Source organism: Rhinatrema bivittatum, chromosome 16 (genome assembly GCF_901001135.1).
Source record: "Rhinatrema bivittatum chromosome 16, aRhiBiv1.1, whole genome shotgun sequence".
NCBI lineage: Eukaryota > Metazoa > Chordata > Amphibia > Gymnophiona > Rhinatrematidae > Rhinatrema > Rhinatrema bivittatum.
This window is the reverse complement of record NC_042630.1, coordinates 35,629,052-35,640,892: the sequence shown is the minus strand read 5'-3', so window position 1 is coordinate 35,640,892 and position 11,841 is coordinate 35,629,052. Positions and strand designations below refer to the sequence as shown.

Below are 11,841 nucleotides of genomic sequence, written 5' to 3'. Positions count from 1 at the left end.
AGACTGGTTGGGCCTCCACCTGTCTGCATTGTCCTTCCTGGAGACCGTTCAGCGTACTAATCCTCCACTATCCCCCAGGAGGTAATATCGGATCAAATATCTGTGCACACAGCCCTCCTAGATGGAGTCACCTCAGGGCGCCGGTCATCGTAATCAGCCCCTCTCGTCTCATCCACCTGAGAGGAGAAGCCAGGAAAAGAAGGAGAATTAGAAAAAGAAATTGCTGGAAGCATGGAGGGAAATTCTTTCTGCTTGGGAAGTAACATAGAAAGCTTCGCCCTTTTTTTTATTGCCACTTAAGGGTGATCCTAAGTTTGAGCTGAAGAACATCAAGCATGCCTCAGAAGACAGGAAGAGCTGTGTGCTAGGGAAGAAGGTGATCTCGGAGACAGCTCAGAGAGAACAATACATCTTATCCTTTGAACAATTAAAAGCTAACTATAATATCTCTAACAGACTCAGTTTCCTCCTTCCAGTCTAATCGTTTTGGGAGGGTAGGATCTTGAATCAAATTTTCAATTACAAACAAAAAGTACAAAATTTAGACAACTTCATTAACATAAAAGATACAATTAGGTATTCTCTCTCATGCATATGCAAATTTATTTTAAAAAGATGAACCTACAGAAAAGAAACCTCTTGCACATAATTGAAGAAATACAATATAGCAAGATATTCAGACATCTATAATTGGATTTATCCAACTGCTGACTTGAAGGATTTAAGAAGGGTTTTACTGAAACAAGCTTGTGTCCAAAGGGTAAACTGCAGGCAGGTGCACCGATAACATTGGGCGAGTTTGTGTATGAACGTATTAAGAGGTTTTGCAGGAAGTTGTCAATTTCTGCGCAGTAAAAAAAATAATATGATATCATTTGAAGGAAAAAAAAGAAAGCAATGGCTTTGGGCATTGTTCCAAAGGAAGCAGATATTAATACAATCCAAACTGGTTTGTTTCTGGTGGCTTCGTTAGTAGCTAAAAAAGTGTGTTTTATTTAAGTGGTTGGAGGCCGAGCCCTCCGCCCTCGAGGCTTGGTTTGGCATAATAGTGGGGGGGCTGAAGTCCATGGACGGAAGCAGAACCGCTTTGGGTGAAAGAAGGGCAAAATCGTACGGGGCGCGTGCCTGCAAATGCACAGAAATTAATTTATAAAACCTAAGGACTGATGCATTTTTTTTTTTGTTCTGTTCTTGGATTATGCCCGAGATATATTTGCACATGACGGCGGCAGTGCATGCAAACGTACTTCATGCATATTTACTGGGGAGATCCTGAAAACCAGACCTGTTTTTGTAGCACTTCAGGACCGGCGTTGCCTACCTCTGTTTTAAGCGTAACCTCGGGGGCATCAGCCGAAGAAATCCCATTCGGTAATCACACAATGTTCTTTTTACGTACGTCCTGACGTCAGTTGTAATTTGCCTACGTCTTGGACTGTGAATAAGAAAAGCGAGAACGGTGTGCACGATCTTTCGAGACCAGACGGGTAGGTGACTTTTTTGAAGACGTGTGCCCGCTCAAGACGGCTTCTCCTCTCAGGTCTCCCGCCGAACCAGCTCTCTCCACTTTAACCCACTCAAAATTCATCTTCGGCCATTGAACCCCCCCCCTCTTCCCGAGTCACTGCATCGGCTCCCTGCCTGTCCCCGCGTACATTTCAAGCATCTTTCACTCTGCAGCTCACTACCTCTCCTCGCTTCTCTCCCCCTGCACCCCGTCCCCGTGACTTCCATTCGTGGGGGTAGGATTTGTATTTATTTAAAAGTCTTATATACCGCCACCTACAAATGGATGTGTAAACGTAGGATGCTTTTTTTACTTGGGCTCTTCTCGACGCTGTGCTTTCCACCTCGCTGCTCCATATGCCTGGCGGGGCCTTCCCTGGGCTGGTGCATCACAGCCCCTCTCTGACCGTATCCAAATCCCGCCTAAAAATTCCTCCCTTTTTTGTGGCTTGCCTTGCTGGTTTTATGTTTAAATATAAACGTATTGAAATTGCAGTGAAACAAGCACACGAGCCCGACATGGAAGGGTGAGACTCTGAACACCTCGAGCCAAAGGAACAGCAGAGAGTTACATGAACAGAATCTATCAAACATATTCCTAGCTTCCCTCCCTATCATCTGCTTCCAACCACTCTCATCAGCATTGGAGTACAAGTACAGGCAGCCTTGTGAAATAAACAAGAAACTGCTGATCTGTCTTGTTCGTGAATCTTGACTCCACTGTAAGCTCCACAAAACGTCTCAGTGCTGCTTAGGGCTACGAGTGCTATAGAAGTCTGTAGTATTTAGAAGTTTCTTCTCTTAAAACTATTGAAGCCTATTGCATGTAGCAGAGGGGGCTGGGGATCCAGGGGGTTTCTGGGATCGAGGTTTAAGGTACAGCACTTTTTTTTTTTTTTTTTTAAGAGAAGAAAGCAACTGAAAAATAAAATATATATTTAAAAATGTGGTGAAGGGCCTGTGGGCCAGAGTGCACGAGCCTCTGAGGCTAGAAACCTGTCATTATAATTTTACCCAAGGACAGTAACAAACTGACCGCTTACAGCCCAGGCACCGTGTGGCTCGCCACGTCAGCTTCCTCCCCCCCCAGGAGCCGAGAGGCATTTCAGCGACGAGCCCTCGCACCAGAGTTCAGTCCTCTGGGTTTCTGGAACCGCCGGGCGTCCCTGCAGGGTCAACGAGGGCAGAACAAGCCAAAGCATGATTTGCCTTTTCCTTCTTTTGATGGGTGTTTGGGGTAAGAATCTTTTGACTGATTCTAGAACTTCGTCCGTGCTCTCGCCTCGCATCCAGGCGATCGTTTCTCCTCGGCGGCTCGGGGTAGTATTAGGCACCCCACTTTTGTGATCCTGATGCATCGCCAAACTCCTGGGGCCTTCATCCCTGTGCAGTGCCTTGAAGAGGGAGGGAGCTTACATTACCCGCTTCAGGAAAAAAACATCTACTGAGGGGGGGGGGGGGGGGGGGCTATCTGGTTTGGATTTCAAAGATTAAATACAATTTGATGAGGCATTAATTACACCATTCTTTTCCCAACCACTGTGCCATGGCACCTGGTGTGCCTTGAGACCTGGTCAGCTGTGCCAGGGAAAAGTGACCCCTGCCCCACGCTCAGCTCCAGAACAGCACTCGGGCTCTGCCCTACGCACATTGCATCAACAAGAGAGACCAGCAGTATCTCTTGAACATTTAAGAAATCCTCTCTGAGAACATTTTATTTATTTATTTAGAGCTTTTTTTATACCGGCATTCATGATACAATCACATCATGCTGGTTTACAGGTAACCGGGGGTGAGATAACTTTGAACAATTAACAAGTGGTGAGAAGCAAAAGAGAAAAAAAAAGTTACAATAAAACAGGGGAGGCTAGAACTGGGGAAAGAAGAAGAGAAGCAGGAATAATTTAACAATAACAATGAGGCATAATTGTTTACATAATGCTGACAGGTATCTTAAAGGTAGTTGCATCGCACACGCCTCTCCTTTCTATCAACGGGCAGCATGCACGGCATGGACGGCCGGACTCCGCTTGCGGTGCAGCCCACGCATTGCACACGGCACCTCCTCATCTTCCCCGTTTTTGAGTCCTTCCAGCCTCTCTCCTATCCCCAGGGGCTCAGTAAGATGGGAAGAGCCTGCGCTGGGGCACGGATGTGACTCGGCTCCGCGTGTCGGGGAGCAGCAGCCGTGCAGGAGCTCTGGCGGACACGTTGCAGCGGCCAAGATAACTAACCAAGCCGGCTGCCCGCCTCGCACCGACTTCTGCACTTACACAATAGAGGGAGCTGATCGGTTGTGATGGGTTCAGGAGCTTCTCGCCCTCCTCGCTCTCCCTTTATTTTATAATTTGGAAGAGAGGGCGGGGCTTTCCGTGCTTGGCTTGGCTCTTCTTTTGAACACGAGGCCTCTGCGCCTGCGCCGCAGAGGTTGGTGCGCCACACATTTTCGCTAAGGTACGTACGTGCCCCTTGGGCTTGAAAAGCTTGGGATGTAAACAAGAATCTAAACCACCAATACGTCTCAGCCAACTGACTGCGAAACAGATCCATCCAATTTACAAAACTAAAAAACACAAAAGGGAACGCCAAGTCAGCAAAACATTATCATAATAATTAAAGAAATGCCCCACAGGCCAAGCTTTTGAGAACCATGTAATATGTAATCCAACATTTAAAAACACTGAAGCAATCTAAAACTCATACTGCCAAAACAGCAAAAGCCAGTATCTGGACTGGATTATGTTAAAACAAAACTTGCTTAAAAATCCAGGTTTCAGTTAGTTCCTTAAAAGTCCAATAATTATTTTCTAAGCAGATTTCAAGGGAGGGTGAATTCTATCACGTGGGGGTTGCTGCACAGGCCAAAGCTTTCTTTCCAGTCTTGGCTAAGAGAGAGAGAGAGCACGCAGAACCGATCTGCTCAGGGAGGCCTCGAGGCCCGCGCGGCTGCAAAGCGCGCGCGAGACTTGCGCTGCCCTGGGGCTCCGAGGGAAACCGCTGCCCCGAGGACCTAAGCCAGTCACCCCCCATTTTGGGGGTCAGAAAGGAATTCCCCCCACCCCCACGGACGCAGGATTGGGGGGGGGGGGGCTTTCACCATCAGTCAAACGGGAAGAAGATTGGGCCACGTGAGCCAACGGTCTTTCTTCAACCAACTGTGGAACACAAAACACATTTACTTGCATTCATATCTGAAAAAAAAACCTTTCATTTTTATTTTAAATCTAATTAAAAAGAATATCCCAAGTCTGTAAGAAGTCAGGACAGTTTCTGGGAGGCATGGAATTCTCCCCGTGTATTTGTGAAGGTTTATATATGGATTTTTTTTTTTTTAACGTAAGCCACTCTGAAACTTAGTTTAGCTGAAGCCCCGTGAGCTTCAAAGCTAATTATAGGAATGGATAAAGCTGCAGGCTCTTACCAGAAGTTCAGCTAAATTTGCTGCAGCAGAAGGACCACAGCCTGCGAGTCGCCCCCCGGTGGCCTTAAATAAAGTCTTTAACGCACGGTGTCCGGCCTTGCACCGCGGGATCCGCCGACTGTAGCAGCGCGCCCTGACCGCCTGCGCGCCAGCTGAAAAGGGGGGGCCTCGGATCGGGCCCAAGCAGAGAGGCGCTGGCATGAACAGATATATATCTGGAGAGAGCCATCCCAAAAAAAACCCCCAAATTTCTGTTATAAGCAGTATATAAAATCTTTACTTATTAATAATAATAACAATCCCTGCCAATTGGCTAATATGAAATTGCAGACTTGCTACTGATAATCTGTAATCTAGCATTAAAATCTGTCCCTGCGCCTGAGCACAGGAGGGAGGACAGCGTAATTAATGCCAGGGGTTTGTTTTTTTTTAAAGGCTCCAGAGGTGATCCAGGAAACTATAAGACCAGGGAGTCTGACGTCAGTGACAGCTACAGCGGTGGAGCAATTGTTAAGAATAGAACGACTGATCCTGGGTGTCAATTTGGGGTGTCAGATTATTGCGTTTTATTCATTCATGCTTATTAAACACCTACCCCGAAAGCCCAAGGCGAGATGCTGACAAAATTTAAAGACACCGGTCAACCCTAGTGGGAAGGACGCAGCAATTAAATAAGCTGCTTCCATTTGCTCTGGGCAACACCTCTCCCCCCCCAGTTTAAACGTCCTGTTAAATGAGGCTCGTTACACAGCCTTCCATGCGTTGACGAGCTTTCTGCTGATTTCTCTGTAAATGATACCTGTGCAGAGTGCTATGAAAGCCTAGAAATGTAACTCCTGGTCAGAGGCGGAGTAAAGTTTCAGGGGCTGAATCCCGAGTTTGCTGTGCAGGGGTCCTGTACTCGGTATTTATACACAAAAGATAAAACATGATCTGTGCGTAGAATTTTCTGATCTCCACGTTTTTATGCACCTAGTAATTTATGTCTTATTTTTCCTCTCTTCTTATTATTCTTCCTTTTATATATTTCTTCTCCCTCTATTTTAACGAATGTCAGTCTATAAAAACTTTAAATAAACAACATGATCTGTGCATGTAGACGCTGAGCTCCTAAAACGTTGTGCGCTCAAAACACGAAGAGCAGAAAATGTTCATGAACTCGTGCATGCAAAATACGAATTAGAAGAACAGAGGCTGACTTGCAAAGAGTTTAGGCTCCTAACTGTAGTGGATCGACAGTTTTGGATCTTGCCAGGTACCTGTGACCTGGACTGGCCACTGTCGGAGAACAGGATGCTGGGCCCGATGGACCCTCGGTCTGACCCAGCTTGGCACTTCTTACGTTCTGATGTTAAATTGGCCCTGGTGTACCCTTGCTGTCAATAGCAAGGGTCACCTTTTTGTGGGGTTACACACACCAGGGAGTTTTTCGTTATTTGTCCTTGATTACCTGCAAATCCAAACAAGATCGACGCGGCTTTCAAGAGATAAAGACAGTTTCCTTTTCTTATCTCCTTGGTGTTTCCACAGGGCGACTGGTGACCCCAGATATGGAGGCCAATTGGACTGAGAGCATGAACGGAGGATACAATGCAACATTGTACTGCAGCGTGAAGAGCAGAGGAGACGCCGTGTTTTACAGCTGTAGCAATGGGGAGCACAGTAATTCCATGCAGGGGCTCCCTCTCCAGTTCTCCCTAGCATCGGGGGACAGCAGTTTCTCCTTCACATGCACAGCAAGGAACCCCATCGGTAACAACTCTGCAGCCGTCTTTTCTTGGAGACTCTGCAAGGAGTTGACACCTGCCTCAGGTGAGTCTGGGCTCTTGCAGGAGAATGGCGTTTCCCGTCGGCTGAGAGCCACCGAGGACGGAAAACGAAAACACAAAACTCCACAGAGGCTGCCAGTAAAGCAGGGAGAATACGTACCCGGCTGGCTGCTGCTGCGCAATCATTCAAGGCACATTGGGGCCGATGCAAACAATCGGCGCAGAAAACGGGCGCTCAGCGTTGAGTGTCCACTCTCCTAACGCGCCCCCAGCACCTCTCCAGGGCCTGAGACTGAATAAATGAGGGGTCGCGCTTTTCTGTACATTTTTTTGGACTGCTCAGAAATTAACGCCTGCTGTGGGCACCCAAACCATTCACTCAGATAGGCTTCCTCTCTTACACACACTTAGGTTCCTTGTCTCATTCACACTCTTACCCTTAAACAGGCTCCTTCCCTCTCTCTCAGGGATCTGTACTTGGACCAGAGCTTTTTAATATATTTATTAATGATCTGGAAAGGGGTAGGGTGAGTGAGGTGCTTAAATTTATGGATGACACAAAATTATGCAGAGTAATTAAATCTCAAGTGTATTGTGATACATTACAGGAGGACCTTGCAAGACTGGAAGATTGGGCTTCCAAATGGCAGATGAAATTTAACATGGACAAGTGCAAAGTGATGCATTTAGGGAAAATAACCCTTGCTGTAGTTACACGATGTTAGGTTCCATATTAGGAGCTGCCACCCAGGAAAGAGATCTGGGCATCATAGTGGATAATACTTTAAAATCATCGGCTCAGTGTGCTGCAGCAGTCAAAAAAGCAAACAATATTAGGAATTATTAGGAAGGGAATGGAAAATAAAACAGGATGTCATAATGCTTCTGTATTGCTCCATGGTGAGACTGTACCTTGAATACTGTGTCCAGTTCTGGTTACTGCATCTCAAAAAGGATGAAGCTGCACTGGAGAAAGTGCAGAGAAGGGCAACCAAAATAAGGGGCATGGAACGGCTGCCCTATGAGGAAAGGCTAAAGAAGTTAGGGCTGTTCAGTTTGGAGAAGAGACGATTGAGGCGGGGGGGGGGGATGACAGAGATCTACAAATCATTAAAGGACTTGAACAGGTTAACGTAAATTGGTTATTTACTCTCTCAGATAATAGAAGGACCAGGGGGCACTCCATGAAGTTAACAAGTAGCTCATTTAAAACAAGTCGAAGAAAATTCTTTTTCACTCATCGCACAGTTAAGCTCTGGAATTCATTGCCAGAGGGTGTGGTTATGGCAGTTAGTGTAACTGGGTTTAAAAAAGGTTTGGATAAGTTCCTAGAGGATAAATCCATAAACTGCTATGAGAGTAATTAATAAACAACAGTAGCTTGTGATCTATCTAATGTTTGGGATCCTGCCAGGTACTTGTGACTTGGATCGGCCATTGTTGGAAACAGGATACTGGGCTTGATGGACCCTTGGCTTGTCCCAGTATGGCATTTCTTATGTTCACCTCGGAGGTGGCACGGGTTTCCTGGGTCAACAAGCCATGCCATCTAGGAAGGGCGCAGCAGTAGAGATTGCAGGGCGAGAAAACTGAGGGTAAAAGGCACAATCAAATATCTCTGGAATAAAAATGGGTTCTTTGTTTTTAACTTTTGTTTTTCAGGTGAAGGGTTCCTATGCATCTCTTACTGCATCATGAAAGCCTTCCTTACTGCCATCCTTCTAGTGATTCAGTCGGCAGGCATCATCTTTGCTCATATCGGAACCAGAGGGTGAATTATGGAAATACTTCCCAGCCAGCCCGCGCAGAACGCTTATTAATGGACTTTTATATTTGCAGAAACATGGATTATGAGACCGCAGAGACCGTGGCCCGTTTCCCCTTCCGAGCACACTGCCGCCAAGCCTACCTGAACTCTGGCTTTAACCCTCGCTTCCCCACTGCCAAGGAGCCTCTGTACCTGTCCCAGGCTTTCCTGAATTCTTAGACCATGTTCTCCATCAATAACCTCCCATGGGAGGCTCTTTCAAGCATCCTCCACCTATTCAGATTTTGGGCATGCTTGGGTCGGATATGGAAGGCAGCAGTGGGCAAATAGTTGAGAGGCCCAGTAAAAGACAAGATGGGGTTGATGTTGGGTTGCAGGTGGGAATTTAATGGCACATCTACCCGATGTGCCATTAAATTCCCAATCTTCTACTATGCAGGTGAATGTGGCCTGCCAGACAGACCTGGCTAGAGTGGAAATACTGGAGCTCACCCCAGCCAGGTCTGTCTGGCAGGCTAAGTAGGGGACCTGGGAGACTCATAACGAATGGTAGCTCGTTAGATAACGACATGATGATAGCATCAACCTAGCAGCTGGGTTTGTCTAGCAGGCTGCAAGTATAGAAATAACTAGAAGGCCTAGAGGAAACGTAAGCACTCACGTATTCTGGTCTGCCTGGCAGGCCACACGGGGGAACCTGGGGTCCAGGTGATCACCACATTAGTACGGTTGGACTGTTTTGATTATTACAGAGATTTGTGATTAGACTGGGAAAGATGGTTGCTGGAGGATGCTCTTCTACTCCAGAGAGTGAAATAGCAAGAAGGAAGGCAAAGACTGCCCTAGAAAAAGGAGTAGAAATCTTGCAGGTGGATCCCACTCTTTCAGGCCAATGCAATAAAGTGCGCTCGGCCTAGCGCACAGGTTAACCCGCAGTTGGGCGCGCGTTTTGGATGCGCTAGGCTAACAGCCGATGCAATAAGGGGGATTAGCGCGTCCGGAACATGCGCCCAAATAAACGCGGAGCTAATAGCGTTCATCACATGCAAATGCCATATAGATGAGGCTATTAGCTATTATCCCTGTTGCAAAAAATTGCCGTGCACTCGATGCGCACCCTTTAACGCAGCAGATTTAACTCCAACCCGGAACTGGCGTTAAGTCAATCCGCGAGTGAAGGGTTTAGGAGGAATTTTAAAAAGTGTCCTGTGGGGTTCCTACTGCTTGCGGTGTTTAAGAGTAAAGATATAATGTAACGGCTTGATGGAAAAAAAAGAATTCTGGACACATAATACACGCGCACAATAGATGCGCTCCAGGCCGATTTCGCCCCTTGCTATTGTGCGTGCGTATTGGGCGTCCAGAAATCGACCTGATGCAGGGATAAAAGGGACGCTGGCATCGAGCGCCTGTAGTAATATGCAAGCGCGCAGCCGCGTCTCCCGAGCGCCCGAAGCATCGGAGCACTAGGGACGCACGATTCCTCCCGAGCCACTCAGGAGTGGTGGCTGAGCGCGCGCGATATATAAAAAAAAAAAACCCAAGAGCCTCTGACGTGCGCTTTTGCTTATCATCGCATCGGCCAGCGTGACTGGCAGCTTGGATGTATCCTTAGCCAGTTTATCTTGTTACTCCTGAATCTACCCCCATCTGATCCCACACCTTCTCCAGCCCTTCTTTCCTCTGAAAAATACTCATCTTTTTTGCATTATTTATAGTTGAAGTATCTGAATATCTTTATCGTATCCTCAGGGCGACTTTTACTGATGTGCAAAAGGGGCAGCTGCCTCCGGGGCCTGCATAGCATGGCATCAGTTGCATGAACACACAGGGCTCTGTCTGGAAGACTCTGTTGGCCTGTGCCCTGAACCTCAGGCAGCTAAGAACAGCCCCTCTGCTTCCTGCGCCAACCCCCAGCCCTCCCAGGCAGCATGCAGGGAACAGAAGGGGAGGGGGGTGAGCCTGAAGCAGATAGAGCACAGCAAAGAAGAGCTACTCCGCTCCCTCATATCACCCTTCCCTCCTTTTGTTCCCCTCTCCCTTCCAAGGTGAGGCATTTTGCTGGCTTAAGTTTCTGTATAGGAATCTGTAGCTGTTTGGCTTGTTTTCGTTCCCCAGCAAGAAGTATATTGGTGTTCTAGGGCCAGGTGGAATATTTATAGTTTTGCCTTTTCATGTAGGGTTGTAGTTGTTTGAGTTCTGGGAGTTAGTGCTGCTTTGGTTAGACTGGTTTTCTATATAGGTTCTCAGTGACTTTTATTGCAGAGTTTTGTATTACTTCACAACGTATCTGGTAATGGAGGCAGTCTATGCCTCTGTTGCTGAGGTGACAACAAGTTAGAAGAAGGACAATGCATGGGCTTGCTTGGGTTGGAAGAAGGTAGAGGTATGCTTGCCATTGTTCCCGCACAGACGAGGAAAACGGCCAATGGAAGGGTATCCGATGCTGTAGGCGAACCTTCAACCTTGGCGTATGCACACCGCTCCCCTCCGCCCCCCCCAACACCTTCACTGATTTACCTACCAGCTGAGACAAGAGGAAAGGGCAGAGGAATCAGCTAGTGAGGAGGACTGCAGCGAGAGACCGAGCTGGCGGTGGATGGGAGCACGTCCGTGGCAGCTCCGACAGGAGAGAGACAGTGGGAGTGTGTAATAGCTGCCACCGATGGTGAGGAGTGAGGCAGACACTGAAGTACCTGGGCCTTCCTTTAAAGTGGGGTAGGCCTCTTTTTAAAAGGGGGTGGGTGGGGAGGGTAAGAAAATTTAGAAGAGACAGGGAAATTGGTTCATTAAAATCTATTGACTCTTGTGGTCCTTGCATTGCTTAAGGACTGTATTTGATGTTACAATCCAAGATTTATTTACATACGTTATTGCAGTCTGGGATTGTTGGGTTTTTTTATGTCTATTGTGTCATATTGTTATAGCAATAAAGATATTTAAATAGAAAGCGGGTAGGCCTCAGCCAGAAGATTCTGGGAATTTGCGCCCCCCCCCCCCCCCCCCCAAGTTTGGACGCTCTATGCAACTGCCCGGTTTGCCTAATGAAAGAGTCGGCCCTGGGAGGAAAGTGGGCTGGCAGCATCAGATTAACGGTGGGGAGGTACTGGGGGTCAGCATGGAGAGAAGAGGGTGGCAGTCAATAAGGAAAAAAATAAAAGGGATCCCATCCATAAAGGTTCGTCTTCAAGTGTTAAAGTGGCCTTATGTATCCTGCCCTCACCTCACTCTCCTCCAGGGGTTACATCATTTTGCCCTGAAGTTTCTCCTCACAAGGTCTGTGGTAGGAATACTGCCTGCCGGACTGTCAGTTCTCTGTCTGTGCCCTCCTGCCACTTATTTCTATAGCACTGGTCATGCACAGCAGCAGTGTTGAA

The 11,841-nt window shown here is 47.3% G+C and overlaps 1 long non-coding RNA gene across 1 annotated transcript; it reads left to right on the top strand.

The window, feature by feature from the left end:
- Nucleotides 1-3,506: 3,506 nt before the first annotated feature.
- On the top strand, nt 3,507-11,402 carry LOC115078023. The gene is made up of 3 exons (XR_003853022.1): nt 3,507-3,960; nt 6,458-6,739; nt 8,359-11,402. It is a non-coding gene; the product is annotated as an uncharacterized LOC115078023 (long non-coding RNA).
- Nucleotides 11,403-11,841: the final 439 nt, after the last annotated feature.